Source organism: Protopterus annectens, chromosome 4.part0 (genome assembly GCF_019279795.1).
Source record: "Protopterus annectens isolate FY-2018-M chromosome 4.part0, PAN1.0, whole genome shotgun sequence".
NCBI classification, from domain to species: domain Eukaryota; kingdom Metazoa; phylum Chordata; order Ceratodontiformes; family Protopteridae; genus Protopterus; species Protopterus annectens.
In genome coordinates, this window is record NC_056733.1 from 275,273,573 (window position 1) to 275,295,545 (window position 21,973).

The 21,973-nt window shown below is 39.7% G+C and overlaps 1 long non-coding RNA gene across 1 annotated transcript; it reads left to right on the forward strand.

The window, feature by feature from the left end:
- The first annotated feature begins 2,637 nt into the window (after nucleotides 1-2,637).
- LOC122800121 lies at nucleotides 2,638-21,684 on the forward strand. Its single transcript, XR_006364533.1, has 3 exons — nucleotides 2,638-2,821; nucleotides 5,750-5,752; nucleotides 21,671-21,684. It is a non-coding gene; the product is annotated as an uncharacterized LOC122800121 (long non-coding RNA).
- Nucleotides 21,685-21,973: the final 289 nt, after the last annotated feature.

The window sequence follows — 21,973 nt, forward strand, 5'->3', positions numbered from 1 at the left end:
TAATAAGAACAGACAAAATAAAACAAAATTAATTTGGAGGGTTATTATTTGTTATTAATTTATCCTCTGCATACTGTGATATGGGAGGCTGTGTCTCCCTTATCCCTACTAATTAAATATACTAACTTTATGGCTCACAACCTTGAAATAAAGGGATAGTTTTATAAGCAAATACAAATATTTACTTTCTTCTGAATTAATGTGACCTGACCTAGCAGTTAGTGGGAGTGCTGCCACATATAGAGGTGTGCTGCTGTAAAAAGGTATCTATTTCTGCTTGATTTATTTTTAGGAATTAGAGTTCAGTAGCAAATGCTCTGCTTGTGTACATCTTTTATGCACCAGTTTACAAAGACTAACCATAGATTCAATAGCAAGTTGTTTTATGGCATGCATGTTTTGTAAATATATTCAGTTTTCTTTCTAGCCATAGTTTAGCTTTGTTTCTTGCAGTTGCTTAGCTCACCAAACCAGCATCAGTAGAAATTTTGAACTCATTCAACACTAACAGGATCAGGTTCTTTAGGTGAGTCTTGGAATCCCTCAGGTAAGGCTTAAGATGAAGCATGGCTAGAAAGAGTGCTAGAAGGAACAATACAGTGGAAAACACCAACATTCCTGTTCTTTCACTCACCTAATTGTTGCACAGTGAGTCATATGCTTTTTTACACAGCATCAGGCCACTAATCTAATTTCTCAGCAGCAAGTAAATGTCTTAAGAGTAAGAAGGCTTCAAGCAGATCTGCTACTAAAAATTTTAACTAAGAATAGGCGAAAATAAGTTCTAAGCATTCAAGCCAAGAATGTGAGTGACAGCTTCATTCCAAATCATCAAAAAACAGATATTTTTCCTGATAAAAAGTTAGTAGAGAAATAGTCTACTTTTATAGCTTCTACGTCCTCTGCAGTCTCTCATACAGTGGTAGCAGCAGCTAGACTGAATAGTAATGTAGGATGTTCCATAGTAGAGAAATGAATCACTGTTTATCACTTATTATTCATATTTTTATATTTATGTTCATATTTTCATAACTGAGAGCCCTACTTGTTATTGAGGGTTATGGTGTGATATGTCATGGTGGGAGACATGAAAATTCATTGTCAATGCCCATTTATATCACACTATACCTGACATATTGCTAGTTGTTTCTTAGTAATTAAGAATATGCACAATATTTCTACATGTCCTTAATACTTCAAAAAACAACAAACTGTTGTATGAAATCAGGTGAAACCTTAAATGTTGTTGAAGAAAACATTCTTTCAAATTTGCACTGTAAGTTGAAAATTTAGATAAATATTCATTATTTATAATGCTAATTATACAATTAAGCACATTTTCATATTTTTAAATATCTCAATAAACATGCACTCATAGAGGAATATGTTGTTGTCATGAGAAAAAAGTATGTCTGATTAACAAAAATGTTCCAAAATATGGCAGATTGTTTGTGAAAGTGTAGCAAAAAATATAATTTTGAGTTTGTGTGCATTATAATATATTATAGCATTTTTGGAAAGACCATGAATGCATTAACTATTATCACTGTAAAAATACATCTTATTTATAATATTGAAATTTGTACATTTTTAATAGCTTTTATTGTTCATAAAATATTTGCTTTTCTTTATTGTACCTTTTTAAACTTTATTTTTGAGAAAATTCTCTGGAATGCAAAATGTGTGTAGCCTCCTGGAGGTGTGACATTCCATACTACTTAGGTGTTAATGATTTAAAAGGTAAAGATTATCATTCTTTTTGATTAATATGTACTACAAATGTAATCTGACTTTTTTTCCTTTTCAGTCCACAGGGTTTTATGTATTTCGCTGGTCGTTAAACTCTTTGAAATTTATTTGGGCAGTGTGGGTTTAGTTGCTTTTTTAAATCCATGGCTTACCTGTTTTTGTTTTTGGACGAGGAAGGTTCTTTTAAGTCATTTTAGGAACAACAACATTGCATTTTAGCAATCTGTGTTTTTCACTGAGTATTCATGGTTTACACATTTACTTTCTAAATATTTAAACACGAATAGCTTGAACTACACTGTCAAGAGAAGGACTCTAAATAGTTACACTAGCTTTTATTTGATATCATTTGTTTACATGCTCTACTAACACAAGGCAATCAGAAATGTTATGAATAATAAGGCCTAATTTGAACAATTTTTATAAATTCTACACATCTTGTGAAATAACAATGAATTTTCCAAATAATGAGTTTACAGTACATTGCATTTTTGAGAAAAAGTTAGGGCATGTTCTGCTAATTAAAAATAAATTACTTAAAATTTCAAATCTCCAACAAAGCCTTCTGAAACTACAAGATATAGTATAATTATTGCAGGAGATGTTAATGTTATATTTAATAAAAGAATGACAGGAACCTCTGCTTTTGGAGAACAGCTGCTTCAATAAATGTAAAAAATGTTAAAGGACTTTTTGAATATGCACACTGTGTTGAACGTCTGGAAGAACAAAAACTCACAAGTATGGCTGAGATTCTCTAGAATATTTTTTATCAGATGTTAGGATCTTGTTTTGAGTCAGATACTGATGTCAGAATCAGGTTATGCACCTGTAGTTTTCTATTTTACAGTCATTAGAAGAAAATCAAGTAAAGAAAGCAAACTCCACCAAAGAAGATGTTTGTTTTGGCCTAAATTTTCCTTTGCCTGTGAGGGACAATTCCACAACTCGGCAAGGGACATATGTGGGTCGAGAACAGCACATGGGCAGAGGAAGGAGTACAACTCGTTACAAAAGGAAACTGCAAGAAGACACAAACAGTCTGCAGAATGTGAAGAAAACCTTCTCGAAAGTAAGACTTTAGTATTTAATTTTTGCAAGCATATATTGTCTCAAGAAGAAATGCATGTTTTAATGAAAGGCTTGTCCTTTATACCATCTAGAAATATGTCATTGACTGATATTGTTTTTGATATAAAGAAGTTCACAAGGAATTTAACATTAAGACATATGTTTAAAACTGATGCACATGACAGTGAATTTGTGTTTAAGAAACCGAGCACCTTTGTTCCTAAGCTTAATTCTTTAGTTAATGCCTTTGAACAAGTTTGCATTACTGATGTATACAATGTTTACTATAATCACAACAGTTATAATGCTGCTAGAAATAACTTAAGTGCAAGTGAATTTCAGGCTTTAAGGAATTTAGAAAACAATGTAAACATTGCCATTAGACCTGCCGACAAGGGAGGCAGGATAGTAGTTTTAGATAGAAATCAATATTTTTCATTAATGCATGATATGTTATGTGATGGAGAATATTATGTTAAGGTTGATTCAATGCATGTGGGCTTTGTTATCACTTCAGTTTCAGAACATATTAAGTACTTGGAAAGAATAGACCTTATTGACAAAGAATTAGTTAAATATTTTCTAGTGAACAAACCTGTTTTACCTGTTATACAAGGGCTTCCCAAGCTACATAAAAACATAAAGGCACCACCTATGAGGCCAATAGTTTCAGGGAGAGGTTGGTGCACTGAGAGTATTTCTATATACTTAGAGAAGAAACTGAGACCTATTGTTGACTCATCTGTACATGTTTTAAGAGACACTGAACATTTTTTGCATGACCTATATGAGAGTATTAACTCACTATCCATATGTGATGGTCTATTGTTGGTCATACTTGATGTCGTGTCATTATTCACGGTCATTCCAAATACTATAGGTATTGATTTTCTAGAAGAGTTTATAGTGAAAAAAGGAACTTACAATGGTGATGAGAAATCGTTACTGTTGGAGTTGATGAGGTTAGTTTTGTGCAATAACTTGTTTGTGTTTCAAGACCAAGTGTATTGGCAGAAAAATGGTGTAGCCATGGGGAGCTCTTGCTCCAACAGTTATGCCAATGCTGTGATGGTGACATGGGAGATGAAATATATATTGGATGGGCCCTATAGAAATTATATATATTTCTATAGGAGGTTTGTGGATGATTGCTTTATTTTATGGAGAGGCACAACATTATGTTTATTAGAATTTCTAAACTTTATCAACAATTCGACTCAATTTTTGAAATTTACCATTGAATATTCAGATTCAAAGATTAGTTTTTTAGATGTGTTCGTATTTAGAGACTCAGAAAAGAGAATTACTAGTAAAATGTATCGGAAAGACTGCTGGGTGAATGGTTTACTCTCTAGGGACAGTATGCACCCTAACTATATATTTAATAATGTTGTACAAAATCAGTTTTTAAGAGCGTCCAGACTGAGTGCTAACACAGAAGAATATGAGATGAGAATGAGTGCTACAAGTTTAGAACTGTCGCAGAGAGGTTATAGTGAAGAAATGGTGGCTAGGAATGAGAATAAAATTAGACAGTTTAGATATACCAAAGCCAGACCTTATTTTTCGGAAGGGTATGTCAGAAGTCCTAGGAAATATGACACTCAATTAAGAATTAGCATTCCTTATTCCAAAAATGTTAGTATGTATATTGAAATATTTTATAAGCATTGGAATATTTTAACATCAGACCCTGAAATAGCAGAGGTAGTAGGCTTGAGACCACAATTTACATTTAGGAATTATAGAAATTTGAACAGGAGATTATGCACCCCCAGGTCCAGTTCTACAAAGAATGATAAGAATGGCACAGAGCCCTGTGGCAAATGTGCTCAATGTGTTTATATAAATGAAAGCAAGTTTTTTAAACATCCCGATACAGGTAGAACATTTGATATCAGAGTATTGTCCACCTGCAGTACTATGCACGTGGTATACCTGGCAGTCTGTGAAACCTACAGTTGTTTCTATGTAGGTAAGACTGACCGAGCCCTGAGGGAAAGGATAAAAGAGCATGTCTATCATATTAAAAAGGGTACTATTTTTAATGCCCTAACCAAACATGTCAGTAGAACAGGCAACAATCACACTTTTAAATTTCAGGTTCTTTCCACAACATCTGAGAATATCAGAGGGGGTGATGTTAGATTAAGAACTGAGGAGATAGAGGCTAGATGGATTGTTATGCTAAGGGCCAATTTTGGACATGGGTTAAATGAAAGTTTACCTATCAGACCAGTTCTTTTAAAAAGGGGTCTGAAGAGATGAAATGTTTTTATTATTATTATTTTTATTTTATGTATCTTACAATATTTTTGTGAACATACATATGTATTTATAGTTTATACTATACACTTTTTGTATATTGATATGTTTTTAAAAAGTGTTTTTATATGTGTGTCTTTTTAAATACTATACTGCATGCCCAAGTGATGTCAATAGTTTTTACTATATAAGGTGTGGTTATTATCTGATTGAGTACACCTGATGAAGCATTGGTGAAAGCGCTTGTGTCTCTTTGTAATAAACCAGTACTGCTACAGAAGAATTTTTTATTGCTTTTTTACCTTTTTCCTTGAACTGGAGCCATACCTCAGTCAGTGTTTTTGGATACTTATTCGTTGGTGTTACTGGAGTTCCTGTTTGGTGTGAATTTTTGCTTCTTGTTTTTTCAAATGTAAAAAAAAATGTTAAAGGACTTTTTGAATATGCACACTGTGTTGAATGTCTAGAAGAACAAAAACTCACGAGTATGGCTGAGATTCTCTAGAATATTTTTTCTCAGATGTTAGGATCTTGTTTTGAGTCAGATACTGATGTCAGAATCAGATTATGCACCTGTAGTTTTCTATTTTACTGTGTAACAGTTATCACATAAAGATAACAATGAAATTAAGGTCTTGATTTTTTTCTACAGAGAAAATCACAGATTGTATAATACAGGAAAGAAAACTAAAGTGAACCAGTCCTATTTTCTAGGAAATGGGTCATTTTTGATTCCTCTGTTAGAGCTTACTTGCAAAACTCCTCAGTCAAACATAAATGAGAACACAGTGTTCATTAAAATGCATTAAACGAGCAGTAACACATACATTAATTGCAGCCAATGTAGAAAAATGTCCAGTGCTTAGGAATAAAGTACAGATAAAGGAAACATGATCTGTGCAATTCAATACAGCCTACACAGTAGTTTTCCACTGTGTGCTCATTGTGGGGCAATGCGCACATGGGTGAAGAATCTTTTAAATTCACTAAGTGCCATGTAGCAGCATGCACCCCTGCACAAACAAGGTAAACACCATGGCATGCTAATTGCTGTATAAGTTGCTGAATTGCATGCTAATCAACCAAGGCAACATGTTGGAGCTGTTCAACAAGCTATAAAGGAACCATGTAGACTCCATGCTGGTGTTCCCTGTGAATTCCCAAACTTTTGGAATACAGGCATGGAAAGGAGTCTACATGGACAGAATAAAAAGCAAAATGAGTGAGATTTGTAGAAAACTGACCTTAAGATTTGACAGTAGGCTGCATAAGAGGAGAGTAACAATAGCAACATAAATCCTTTTTTGTGCAATAACACAAATGCAGCTTTGCTCCCCCACCCCCAAATGAACAGTACACTTGTAAGTAATGCAGACAGATGAACCAATAGGCTGTATAACAGGAGGAAGAAAATCATGGCAAAAATTAGGAGGTGCGGCACTCAGCAGGATAAAAGCACTCTCATCAAACTAAACAAACAACTCAGAGGACAAATAAAGTCTACCAAAGCCAAATTTGAGGTAAGCCTGGCCTCCCAGGCCAAGGACAATCACAAAGTATTCTTTAGCTATGTCTGCAACCTCAAAGGTAATACACAATTGTGTGCAGAGCTCACTGTAAATGGATCCACCTATACTGAGCCAGAAAACATAGCAAATCTCCTGGCTGATAAATTCCCTCAACCTTATCGCAGGAAATATCATCAAATATAACTCCCCCTACTATCACTAGGGAACAGGTCCTTAATGCTCTCTCTAAGACCAAGAACACTGCATCAGTGGGCCCAGACAATATCCCAGGATAATGTCTAAATAGGATGAAACATGACCTATCAGGGCCTCTGGAATTACTGTTTAACTGTTGCTTCCAAGCAGGTTTCATGCCTCATGAATGAAGAAAGGCAACAGTTATCCCTCTGCACAAAGGTAGACCATCTACAGACCCTGGAAACTACAGACCCATAAGTTTCACTAGTCCTATATGTAAAGCCATGGAAAGAATCATCATGGAGATGATCAACAGAGATATAGTAAACCTCCAGACACTGGACCCAACCCAGTCTGGTTTCGTCAAGGGCAGATCATGCCTATTCAACCTGGTGGACTTTTTGGAGAAGATCACCAAAGCAATGGATGAGGGCAAAATTGTTCACACTGCCTACCTTGGCACAATACCCCACTCGGGCATTGTTGACAAACTCAAGAGGTTAGGTATAAACCCATATGTCACATGGTGGAAAGTCAATTAGCTCACAGACAGGACCCAGGAAGTTAGAGTTTGGGAGTCCACCTCTACAAAGAGGCCAGTCACAAGTGGAGTCCCAGGGATCAGTCCTTGGACTGTTCCTTTTCAGCATTTACTTCTCAGAAGTCAAGGCCAATGTCAGTCATCTCTGGCTGACTAAATTTGCAGATGATTGCAAATTAGGAGCTGTCATTGAATCTCACATTGACACAAATGTTCTCCCAGAGGGGCTGACACAGACAAACAACTGGTGTCAGAGCTATGGACTAAAAATAAATGCCAAGAAATGCATAATGGTATTCTTTGGGAAGTTATCCATCCCTGGTAACTATCATATTGACAACACACCTCTTAGAGTTGACCCAGTAGTCAGGGACTTAGAAACACACATAGATAGTAATCTAGCCTTTGACCATCATGTGTCTACAATGGTGAGGAAATAATTCTATAATGCACAGCTTATAAATAAAGGTATGGCATCTAAGTCCAAGGAAGTCATTGTTCCACTGTATTCTGCATTCATCAGACTTATCATTGAGTACAGTGCCCCCTTTAGTATGTACCTAACCAGCCATATCCAACAATAGGAATGCCCACAGAGGGGGTGTAAGTAAAATGTCCTATGCAGACCACCTCAAGGCCCTATCCTTGTATTCTGTCTCCTACGGGCTTTTGAGGGGAGCTCTACACCTGGCATATAGGGCATTGTTAGACCCCACTCTGATGAACCTCCTGCATATCTACAAAATAAACAGCACCAGAATTACCTGTTCTAAAGACTTAAACCTTTCCTGTGATATAAATAGGTCCTGCTGGAGAGATAGGAATCTATCCCAGAGACTACTGCATCTATGGAACAGGTTCCCCATCCATGTGAAGCTGAGTTCCTCCCTAACCCAATTCAAGTGCAGCTTAGACAATTGGATAGGAAACCAGAAATTCATCCCTGGTTTGGCACCTATGTCTCTAATGAACACAGGTAACCTTTAAATGATTCCTATCCTAAACCCCTGCTTACACTTATCAAGGGTATCAGAACTTGTCAGAGATTTGGGATTCGTGGCTAGGCTTAAAAAGGTCTAGTAAACACCTATGAACCTATGAAAGTGCAAAAGTGTGTGCTAATCAAAATAATTATAAAAAACATTAAACTGACTTTTAATAGTTACATGTCAACATATGCAATATGTAGCTGATGAAATGCAAGCATATCATCTAAAATAATCAGTATTCCTGTGTTCAACACATAAACAATTCTGCTTCCTTTCAGTTTCCCTAGCTACACTGTTGCCTTCTGGTGTAGATACAGGGTTGCCAGCACAGTGAAGATGCAAATGAGGTCTGAACTCATTAGAATTGCTGAACCCCTAATCCTTGGCTCTGTGTAGCAAATGTAAACATCATGCAGACACTCCCTCAGTGTATAGATGGCAACTGTGAATGCTTACATCAGGTGGGTGTGTCAGTTTACACTTACAAAGTGTTACGTGTACGTCTGTCATGGTTGGAAATGCAAGTAAGCAGTGCACAATTCATATGTTCTATTCCATTAACATCCAACCTTCTTTTCATTTGTATGCAAATTGTGTTTTCTCTATCAGTGTTTATTATTATTTTGTTATTTTTTGGCCATTGTTTGTGCAATGCAGTGCTTAGGACAATCATGTGCAAAGGAGGAATGAATGAAACATTTGACTATCCTCATCTTGTTCATGTGACAGGCAAAAGGGAGACCTTAAGAATGACAAATACATAAGGGAAAGTCATGTAGATCTTCCAGTGGCAGCATTGCTAAAATATGACAGTACTGAGTCTCTGGAATACACACGCCACTTAACTGACAATGTGGCAGCAGGTGTTAATGAAGTGATACATTCTTTTTGGGGCCCCATGGTACTGAGTTCAACTACAACTGAATAACACTTTTAAGTACTTTTGTATTACTGTTGCTGCGTGTTGGTGGGTGATGCGCACCATTGTGCAATAATGCATTAAAGAAAAGACATGGGGAAGACAGGACAGTTGTGAAATGGGGAGCAAGCAGGAGGAAGAACAAATGGAAAGTAATACAGGAATGTGCAGAAGGGAGGTAGGAAAGAACCATAGCTATCCATTTCTTCAACAGTAAAAACTGATAATATATACAGAATAGTAGTTGAATTTGGACTGTCAGCTCCAGAGAGGGGAGACTACAACACAATCATGTTATATAGACAATTAGACCGAATCAAGTGTGTTAAGAAGACGTATGCAAAATGGAGAGCTATGTGTGGGACAATTTTTTTTTTTTTTTTTTGGAGACAAGAATGTTGTGGAAGGGACATAGGTATGACTGTGTCTGGTAAGTTGGGTAGGTAAGGAAGCAATTGCAGACAGATAAGACAAACAAGACAAAACACAGGGATGGTGATGGACACAAGAGGTTGGTGGGCACCATGAATGGGGTCAGGGTGGGGACATCCAGGACCCATCGACGTCAAGCTGGTTGACAGTGACAATCAACTCGTCACCCACAGGACTGCCACCACTATCACCTCACTCCACCACTGGCTGGCACTTTTGATGGCTCCTTCTCCTCCTCCTGGTCCTATGTAAAATGAGAGGAGAAAAAAAAACTCAATCCAGCGTAGGCATGCACTAACAGTGCAATGCACAACCTTATGCATCATCCCTGGCAGTTCAGTGTGGGTGATAAACTCATCACCCCTGCCACTGCTCTTAGATGGAACCACTAGCCTATCCTCCAGGGCAGAACTACATGAGGGGGCAGGTAGTGCAGGTGCAGCAGAGGAGGTGCTGCCAGGTCAGCTCCCAGACATGCTTGGCAATGGTGCTGGGACCAGTGGACTGAGGAAAGGTGGATCCTGTAGGGCAGGCCTACCCTGCTGTGCTGTGGAGCATTTCATTATGTGGTACACATGATGACATAGACATATTTGGACAACGCATAATAAAATAAAACAAAAAAAAAGATATAAGGGTTGGAGCGAGAGAAAAAAGAGATATGATTAGTACCTTCATATGTAACATACAATGCATTAATACAATTATTTGACTCTATTATCTTAGCCTTTACTCTTAAGACTACCACCCCCAACAGATAACATATTACTTTTAAGACTAGTAGCTCCTAACAAATGTACACTATACTACAGATTGCAGCAAGTACTCCTCTATATTTGCATATAGTGCACATATGCATGTGCCAGTTATCCAGATTACAGTTTACAGCAGGGAATGTGTGCCACTGGAATAGAACTTTTACTTGAAACCTTTAAGTTACACATAATTGAAGAATTAACAGTTATTGTATAGTTGGGAAGTGTGGTATCTGAACCCACTACCTCTTACTAAAGTCTAATATTGTAATCTTTGTTTGTGTATGGACTAATGCATGCATACTTGCTTTTACAGTTGAAATCTGCATGCTCAATTTGATGCAGCTGTATAAAATACCAAAAAAGCTATCTTTAACTTTTAATGCTACAATAATACTACTCTTCTGCTGCATACATACCAAATGCCTCCCTCATCCTCACCAATCTAGTGGCATGGGTCTTAACATTGCACTCCCTCTCCATGTCAGCTGTGGAAAAACAGAACAGAACAGAATGCCATTATGAATATCAGTCTTGCCTATATTCAGCTTTTAAGCCCTACAAGTACTCTCTATAGTTGATATTTATACATCCTTGATCCAAGCATAGAGAGTACCCCTCTTCCCCTGACATAGGTCACTAAAGTGGTGCCTAAATTGGTCACCAGTGTGATGGATACTGCTGGCACTGGTCAAAGCCCAATCCAAAGTATTCAGAGGAATCCAAGAATGCAAAAGGACCGGGACAAAGTCCAGAAATATAGATAAGAAAAACAGACATCCATCAAGGCTTAGTGTATAATCCAATTTAATTAAGAAACAAAAACTGGTAAGTGCTTTCATGGCAGACCCGCTTCTTCAGACCTAAAGAAGTGCTTACCAGTTTTTGTTTCTTAATTAAATTGGATTATACACTTAGCCTTTGTGGACCTCTGTTTTTACTAATACAAACTATCCCAAGCCTCTGGCTTATACTAGGACACAGAATAGTCCCCCTGCAGCAACCTGGCACTGTGGTGTTTCACTAGGAGTCCAACAAAAATCTTGGACTCTTAGACACTCCATCTCTGACCCCTAAATCTCACACCATCACTACGAACACTTGCCATGTCCATCATGGATCAAGAGCAATGGAGAATGATTGTTTCCCACCAGTTCCAGTTATGGCATTTACTGGGAGTGTGCACAGTGTTTGAAATTGTAACTCACTGTGCACTATCATGCAAACATGGTGCACAATGGTAACTGGTGTGCAACAGTGGCAAGCAATGCAATTTCAAGGTTATTTGATGTACAGGCAGTTGTGTATGTGTATTTGACAAATGTGAAGGTCATGGCAGTCCAGCAACAGAAATATACTTACAGGAATACAGTATACAGTATACCCACAGTCATACATTTGATAATAAATGTGATAATACACAGATAAATAAATAAAAAATAACTGACACAATATTAGTGGCTCAGCCATCATATATATAATTACTATCAGACACATTATGTCAAGTGTTATAAGTGAGAGTGATTATAATGGGAAGGGGAACAACAGTAAATGTGTATGTAATATGCTGTATTTGGCCACAGGACCATGTACATGACAGTCCTGCACTAACACCTGTTACCACAAGTAAGTTGAAATAGCAACAGCTCATGTTTCAGTTCATTGCTATAAACTGCAATGTCACAACAGTAAAACAAAGGTTGTGCACACTATAGTAGAACCCAGAACTATCTGTATTCCAGCCCTACAATTATACCGGCTGCTACAGGCAATAACATTGATAGAATGTATCCACTTTCTATTTTTGGCTGTTTACTTTCTGGGTGGTCTACTTATCCAGTTAAAAAAGAGAGAAATACTTGAAATAAAGAAAACCAGTCTATGACATACACAGTAGAAAATGTTAGTACACGTGAGATATTTCTACATAGGTCTGGATTTCAACTCTCACTCCAATGTACCTTTAGAATACAGGATGGGCACCTTATCCCTGTTTGTCAAATAAGCAACTTTGCAGCAAAGAACTGAAGTCATTCTTCACACAACCAGATGCAACAGAGTGTACACTGATATCAAACCATAAACTGTTATTTGTACATTTATTATATTTGGACATAGTGAACTTAGTGATCACACAATCTGTTATGATTATTGCTTGCAAATGTACAGTTCTGTCTTACCTTTCAGTGGTTTTTGGTCATTCATCAGTTATCTGACCAGTACTCTGACAAGTGCAGTGTGTAAGCCATTCTATATCATTGGCCTTAAAATGTGTGAGGATATTAACTGGGAATAATATGATGTGTAGTTACCAACAACTGAAGGGCAAGTTGGATGGCACAAACAAGCATAGAATGCTATTTTTGTTTGGGGGGGGGCAAAAATGAGTTACTGTTATGGCTCATACAAAGTACACTGTTCTTTTTTGGGGGAATAAAGCTGAGTTACTGATATGGCACAAACAAGCAAGTTCTTCTGGGGCAAGCACAGGTGATGGCACAAACAAGAATGAACTATTCTTTTGTGGGGAGCAAAGATAAGTTACTGCTATGGCACAAACAAGGATATGCTGTTCTTGTTACTGTCCTTGTTTTGCATGTCATTTGATCTTGTGAGGGTTGTGAAGTTAGTAACTGCAATGTGCATCATTACTTTCTAACTTCTCTCTTTAATGATTTTCCAGTACAAACATGTGGTACTAAATTGAGAGCATGTAGTGATCATCAGTACTTTTAAGAGGTATAACTGTATGAATCTTTGTTCCACGAGGCCTTCTACTTACTAATGGACACATATAAGTCAAATAAATCTCTGCTGTCACGTGGTAAGGTAATGTATGTACAGATCTCCCACCTTTTACTTACTTACTGTACCAAATGATGAAATTCAAGGATATGCCATAATATTATTAAACAATACACTCCAGGTTCAGGACTTACCTTGTAAATGCAACAGTTGCCAAAGTGTTACTTCAGGGCTGACACTGCCTGATGCAAGCAGTACCCAGACAATACATAGGGAGGTAAAGGTTGTGAGAGTTGCTTGGCATCAATGTTAACATATATGTGTGAGTAGGAGGAAGGTTTTAGGCCCCTAGGTGGTGAGTGAATATGCTATGCATTGTCTCTTAGCCAATGCAAGGGCATACTGAGCACTCCTATGTCTGCCTACACCCACAGCAGCTGGTGGTTCCCCCTCTGACTCCTCATCTGCCTGTGAGTGTGGTGATTTTGGCATTGGTGGTGGGATGTGTGCCTCTTCCCCTTGCTGATCCTGCTGCAGTGGTTTCCTCAGAATTATGTTGTGTAGCATTGCAGATACTGTAAAGATTTCTGTACATGTCCATGGGTTGTACTGCAGGGCTACCCCAGATGTAACTAGACACTGGAACTGTGACTTCAGCAGCCCAAACACATGCTCTATGACATTTATAGTTTGAGCGCGTGCCTCATTATGGCATTCTTCTGTGGGTGTGTGTGCATTTCTGATGGGTGTCATCAGCCATGGTTCCAGTGCATAGCCTGCAACCCCCAGGAAATTATCCTGTGGGGATACCCCCCAGCAAACATCTGGTACAGTTGGGAGGTGTGCCAGATATGTGAGTCATGATAACTGCCATGGTTGCCAGCACACATATTCAAGATGATTCCCTTGACATTACACATGACTAGGCAGTTGATAGAGTGGTAGCCCTTTCTGTTAATGTATAGCCTATCCTGTTCTGCAGGTGGTGCCTTAATGACTACATGATTGCAATATATGGTACCCAGTACTTCAGGATAGTGCACTACCTAGTAGAACTGTCGCATATTTTTGGTCCTCTCCTCAGTGCTGCAGGGAAAATACGTGTGCTCACTGGCATGCTGGAGCATAGCATCCAAGAATTGGTGGAGGATCCTGGATGCTGATGCCTGTGGCATCCCTATTATGTCTCCAGTTGGTCTCTGAAAGGTACTTGTAGCTAAGATTCTAAGGGCTACACATACCTTAGTTTCCACTGAGATTGGTTCCTCTCAGTTGGCCCTGGCTCTGAGTTGAGGGCAGCAAAGGATGCAGAGTTCCTGTAGTGTATCTCTATCCACCCTGTAGTGCTCTACACTTTCTACATCATGTAGGTTGTAATAAGTTAAAGGTGGCCTGAAAACTCTTCTCCTTCTTGGCCTAAGCCTATTGGCAGCAGCAGCATTGGCTTCAGCATCTAGCACATCCAAATGGATTAAAGCAGCAGCAGCTCCTAACATTATGTCTGTGTAGACTTTCCATGTCTGTACTCCAAAAGTGATGACATCTGCAGGAAAAACCAGCATAGAATCTACATGGATGCTTCATAGCTTGCTGAATAGCTCCACCGTGTTGGATTAGTTGATTGGCATGCATTTCAGCTGCTTATGCTGTAATTTGCATCTGTGCAACACAGACAAAGGCAGATGCAATCCATTAATAATCTACACCATTATAAAAAGGCAAATGTGTAGCTAGCCAAACTGATGGTGAGGAGAGTTGTATATGTTTAGAAGGCTGCAAAAACAAATTTTTTTAGGATATTTCTGTACAGATGAGTACTGAACTTCAGCAGTATGCTCCCATTTTGTCACTTACATACTTCATATGCTGGAATGTATTTAAAAATAATGTGAAGTGAAGGTTTTTACACTTTTATCTGTGTGCATTAGTTAGAAGTGTACTGATGGCAAGGGCATGTTTGTCAAGCCATTTCAGAGGTACACATAATTGGCAATACATGAAAATGGAATTCTGTGTGATAAATATGTACAGATGTGTTGGGGACATGTCTTTTGATAGCACTTTTAGCATTTCAAAAATGTTTTGTTAGCAAAATGAGTCATTTGCCTGTTCTGTTGTGGGGGAGCAAAGATGAGTTACTGTTATGGTACAAACAAGATTGGATTGTTCTTTTGGGAGGGCAAAGGTGAGTTACTGTTATAGCGCAAGCAAGGATATGTTGCTCTTGTTACTCTCTTTGTTTTGCATCCTGTCTATTAGTTTTTCACATCTGTAGACTGTTTTGTGTTTCTGCAGTGGGTAATACTGACTGGTTACCTTTTCTGTTTTATCTGGAAACAGTTATTTTGTAGTTATGTGATACTTATGTGTATTATATTTCTGCTGTCTTTTAGGTCACCTACAAGTATGTCACTCAGGCATGTCAATTTATGTAGACCCCTTTCACCAATAGGGAAAATCAAATAATTATGGATGGGTTTCAGTAACATGGTGCATTTCTCCTTAAAAGGTGACAGGGAGATATGGCACGATGGCTGCAAATAAGGCAGTGAATTGTCCAAGATGTAAATGCCATTGATTGCCATGGCAGAACATAAGAACAGGTGTGCCACAAGGCCACTGACATGATCAATATTGCACACAGGTGAGCAGTTGCAGTGGGTCATGACCAAATGGCTACTGGGGGAGGATCTGCTAGGGAATCCCCACTAACCATCAAGGACACCCACACCCCCAGGTTAGTAGCAACACATGAAGCATCGGAGACCATACAGGTGCAACTAACCATAGGCAAAACTGCTATACAACTGGTAGCATGTTACAGACCACCCTCTCAATCTCAGGAACCCCACTCAGCCTTCCTGAAGACATTGGAGGATATGAATGTATCACAGAATACCATCATACTGGGAGACTTCAACTACCCAAACATAGATTGGGTACATTATTCTAGCCCTAACACCCTAGCCCAAAGGTTCCTGGAATTCATAAATTCAAATGCACTGGAACAACTAGTCACCTCTCCCACTAGGGGAGATAATATACTAGACCTGATCATCACAAACATGGGGGCAAAATGCTCCACACTGGAGGTATACCCCTCACTAGTGAGATCTGACCACAAACTAATCACCATGGATATACATATCCCACCTCCAACCCCAGCACAAAAGACCACAGTGAAAATCTTCTCAAAAGCAGACTTCACTCTTCTTAAGACTGAGATGGTATCCTTTAAGCCCACTGGGCCAGTGGATACCACATCCCACAATGCCGAATCCTTCACAAATGCTTTCTATGGACATTTCCAAGAATGCATGGATCATGCAATCCCAAATAAATCCAAGTCCCTCTCCATCAAAGGCAAGCGTCCTGTCTGGTGGACCTCAGCCATTAACAAATTGTATAACAAAAGAAGGAAGCTATGGCACGACAGAGCAAAATCCCATAAAGAGAAGACATCTCTGGTCAACACTAGCAGAAAACTACGTTCTCTCATAAAAACATCCAAGGCCAACTTTGAGAGAAAAATCGCTAAGGACACTAAAGATAACCACAAAGCCTTCTTCAGCTATGTTAGAAACATGAGCAGAAACCCTCAGATATGCTCAGAGTTAGTTCACAACAACAAAAAATACACTGAACCCACAGATATTGCCAACATTCTGGCTGACAGGTTCAGTGCAAATTTCTCCCCTCCCTCACCCCCAAAAGAAGAAATACTTATCCCAGCTGAATGTAATCTCCCTGTCATCTCAGATCTCCAAGTGAGAGCCGCTCTCAACAAAGCTAAAAACACAGCATCAATGGGACCTGACGGTATCCCGGGTTGCGTGCTACGTGAACTCCAAGAGGAGCTAAACCCACACATAAAAATGCTATTTAACCTTAGCCTTACTACAGGATATGTACCTGAACACTGGCGTACAGCAACAGTGGTCCCACTCTACAAAGGGGGTACCTCTACAGACCCTGGGAACTACCGCCCCATAAGCTTAACCAGCCTGGTCTGCAAAGCTATGGAAAGAATCATTATGGAACTCATAAACAGAGACATTGGGGACCTACAGACACTTGACCCCACCCAGTTCGGCTTTGTAAAGGGCAGATCCTGCCTTTTGAACCTGGTTGACATTTTCAAAACAGTCACTAGAGCCATCAATGAGGGCAAAGCAGTCCATACAGCCTACCTGGACTTGGCTAAGGCCTTCAACACAATATCCCACTCAGGCATCATAGATAAGCTCAACAGCTTAAATGTAAACCCTTATGTCACTAGATGGGTTGCAAACTGGCTAAACCCATATAAAGTTAAAATTGCTGGAGCAATGTCAGACTCAAAGCCAGTCACAAGTGGTGTCCCACAGGGATCTGTCCTGGGACCCCTCTTGTTCGGCATTTATTTCTCAGATGTTAAAGCAAACATGGGAGGGTTGTGGCTGACAAAGTTCGCAGATGACTGCAAACTAGGCACCATAGTCGATACACCAGTGGACACATACATCCTACAAAAAGGCCTCACAGAAACGGACAACTGGTGTCAGAGTCATGGCCTTAAACTAAATGCCAAAAAATGTATAGTCATCCCCTTTGGGAAAAACAAAGTACCCACAAATTATCACATAGACAGCAACCCACTGAGTATGGAAAAAGTAATCAGAGACCTAGGGACCCAAGTCAACAGCGACCTCTCATTTGACACCCATGTTGCCAAAGTGGTTTGAAAAACATTCTACCTTGCACACCTTATCATGAAGGGATTCACATCCAGATCCAAGGATGTCATTGTACCCCTATACTCCGCCCTCATCAGACCCATGATTGAGTACAATGCCCCATTTGGTATGTACCTCACCCGGCATTTGCAACAGCTGGAGAGACCACAAAAGTACCTCACCAAGAGGATCAAGGGTCTCCAACATATGTCTTATTCTGCCAGACTAAAGAAACACCATCTCTATTCAGTAGCATATTGCCTGCTCAGAGGTGATCTCTGCCTGACGTACAAGGCCATGTCCAATCAGGAACTGATGGACATGTTCCACCTCAAAAAATCCAAATCCATCAGAACCACGAGAGCTAAAGAATTAAACCTCGGCACAAGTATGAATAGGACAGGAATAAAATCCCGGTATATGTGAGGCAGAGCACCTCGCTGGCCTTGTTCAAGAGAAATCTTGACCAATGGATGGGAGATCGATATATATATCCAGATTACCTCTCAGTGTCACTGCTTCTGCAGGAGCAAAAAAAATAATAAATGGTATAGTTCATACTAAAGGGGTGGCGCCAAACAAAAACTATGGCTAGGCTTATAATGCCCTCGGGCAGATAGCCTAGTATGAACCTATGAACCTATGAACATGCTGGAGGGATAGATTCATAACCCAGAGGCTTCCCATGCTCTGGAACAAGATCCCAGTTCATGTTAGGCAGAGCCCCTCACTGACTCTCTTCAAGAGAAATCTTGATGAGTGGATGGGAGATCGTAAGTTTACCCCAGGGGTTACATCTGTGTCACTACTAGACAGGGGCACTGTAAACTAATTCTATTATGTAAGGGGACCTTCACTGTGTCACTACTAGACAGAGGCACAGTATTCTAAATCTATTCTGTGCATTTTTGTACCATTTCATGGGGTGGCGAAAGCCACATCACTATGGCTAGGCTTACAAATGCCCCAGGGCAGATAGCCTAGTACTAAACTATGAAACTATGAAACTAAACCCCCAATGAATAGTTCCTGGTCAATATTAGAGATCTAGACAGCACCCAAGAGAGTGCAGTACAGCATGTACTGGATGTGGATGCAACATGCTCCAAGACAGCAAGCACATCACAGGAGGAGCTTCCAGGTAGGCTTTATTATCTGAACAGTTAAATGCTGTTGTATAGTAAAACAATTGAAATGAATAAGTTAATTCTGTGTCACGTCTTTTTTGGGGGAGGGATTGAAGATTGCTGCAGTTATAGGCTTAGGCTGGAGTTGTCAGTCATGTTCTTGTTGACATTAGACGAAATACACATATAAAGGGGTAAATGTATTAGCCCCTTTGTTACTGTTAATTGTGATATGGTGCCCTTATCTCTTGCTTAACTTCTTCCAGGACTGTCTGGAGTACAGTGCAGTAGATCTTCTGCAGATGGTAAGCCAAATATTTTTATGTCAGTATTGCTGAGCAATTTAATGAAATATTGTAATGTGTGATTTTGATCTCAGGGCTGTTGTGTGTATCGTTGTACTGTCTGTAATAATGTCAGCACTGTTAGTTTGTTAGTGTATATTGCACTATGGTACTGCAGGTATTAATATATTCCTTTGTTTCTTGCTTTTTATCACAGGTGATCATGACAGTGGAAATGTGGGCTCTGTGCCACCTGATGTCAGTGCATCACCAGACTCTGATGATGATGATGGTGGCCAAATGGTTCTATATTAGAACACTGACTAAGCCATTAATCAAATGGCCTTATAATCGAAAGTGCTGGTGACAGAAGTGTGTTTTACGAGATTGTGGTACAGTGAAGATCAGAAAATTTGCCCTTTCCTCACTGTAGTGCAATCTCAGAGTTGGTATATATAATTAGCAGGGGGTGAGGGGCACAGCCCCCCACAAAATTCAGTTCTATCATCTGCATTTTCGATGATAAGGCCGTTCGTTTAACAGCTTTGTCGGTGTTCTAATATAGACCTGGCCAAACTAAGGCACAGTCAGTGGTTGCAGAGATAGAATCTGACACAGAGGTTGCTATACAGCCATCCCCTGCACTTTCATCAGATACAGCCAGTAGGCTTACACCTACCCAGTCCACTGACCCCACAGGTGCTAGACAGGTGGAAAATGAGGGCAATGACCAGGGAAGTGTGGCTACTGCAGCTTCAGTGCCTATTGAGTCTGACTGTAGCCAAAGTGTGGGTGAAGTGCCATGCAGGAGAATTAATAGGGATACTGAGATTGGGCCTGCTGTCCCTCTCCACCTGGTGCAGATGTCACTGTCCATGCCACTCAATGTATATTTAGGGGTGTCATGGATCATAGAAGCATAGGCATGTTCCCATAGGTGCTCCAGACAAACACTCAAGGTTGTGGATGTGGCACAGTCTGACATGCATGTCTGCCTCCACCATGTTGCCGATTGACTGGATCAGATGAATGACACATTGGAATAACGGGTGTCTGTCATGCACCGAGGGGTGTTTGTCATGGAACAAACAGTTTCTGTGATGGAATGTCTGCTGGGAGAGGATCAGCATCCTCATGGGCATAGGTCAGCCACATCATCTGCTGTCAGCAAATGTGGCCATGCCCAATCACGGTCCCATAGTGGCAGTACTTCCACTGCTCTATCATTGAGTGTGCTGTCCACACCCAGACATGGCAGGCCATGGGGTCATGGTCCTGGGCATCCCCATGAAGGGAGTTCATCCAGCAGACATCGGTAATGTTCAGGTAGCAGCACTGCATCTCACCTTGGGTGTGGAGGTGCCAGTGTAACTCCTGGCAGAGCCAGTTCTCCTGGTTGAGAATGACAATGATGAACTGCCACCTCTATCGTGCATGGCTCACACTTGTCCGAGATACCAAGACAAAGTTAGCACAGAGCTTAGCTACTAATTTCACCTGGAGCACCTCTATAGACACACACACACACACACACACACACACACACACACACACACACACACACACACACACACACACACACACACACACACACACACATAACAGTTACTCATTTTGTCTCACTAACCATTTGTTGTTTTACCCTATGTCTGCATTCTACCCATTCTTACACACACTCACTGACCTTTTGTGTCAGCCTAGGCTTCCTACCCCACAACACAACACCCTGTACAAGTGATGATAACTGTGCCATATCTATGTTTTCTATCTTTTGGATTCAGGGATACAAAAGCTGCATCTGATGTTCAGAGTGCATAGCTACCTTAGTGCCTAGTATATCTGATTTGTGTTGTTGAACTGCTCATTGTACCTTTGACTTATAACGACCTTGGAAAGTTAAACAGTTGATAGCATCAAAATTTCACAACTGTATAGTGAATGCTCTTGTAAGGGTTGTGAAGTCAGAAACTGCAATGTGTATCGTTACTTTCTAACTTCTCTCTTTAATGATTTTCCAGGGCAAACTTATGGTGCACATCACAAGTCACCCCATCATATCCAGATCGTAGGACTGTATGACAGCAATGTAGTCAAACCTCATCAGAACAGTAATACAGTATAATGCTCTCTTTTGCATGTACCTCAACAGACACATGCAGCAACTGGAGAAACCACTCTCAGTAAGATAACACAGGGCCTACAAACCATGCCATAATGTATTTGGATAGATTAAAAGCCATATCACTGTAATCTGTCTTGTATAGGATGATGTGATATCTGCCTGATCATGCCCTGGTGGGATGACTGCATATCCAAACATCTGATGTAGTTGATAATATCAGTAGTGTCTGTTGAGAATATGGTAATAACAGTGCCCTACATGCTGTGGTAAAAAAGCTGTCTGTAATGTCAACCAAGAGCACACACACACACACACACACACACACACACACACACACACACACACACACACACACAGTTGACTGCAGTAAGAACAGAACCCCTACCTAAGTACACAAACTACAGAACACAGTACTTAACAGAAGTTCCACAGCACAAGTCTGAGTTTTGCAATGCTGGAGTTGAACTTATAGTACATGACATCAGCAGGACGTGTGTGAGACAAGATGTTGACAGGCCTGCATAAGTTCACAGATTCATATATTAATATGAGG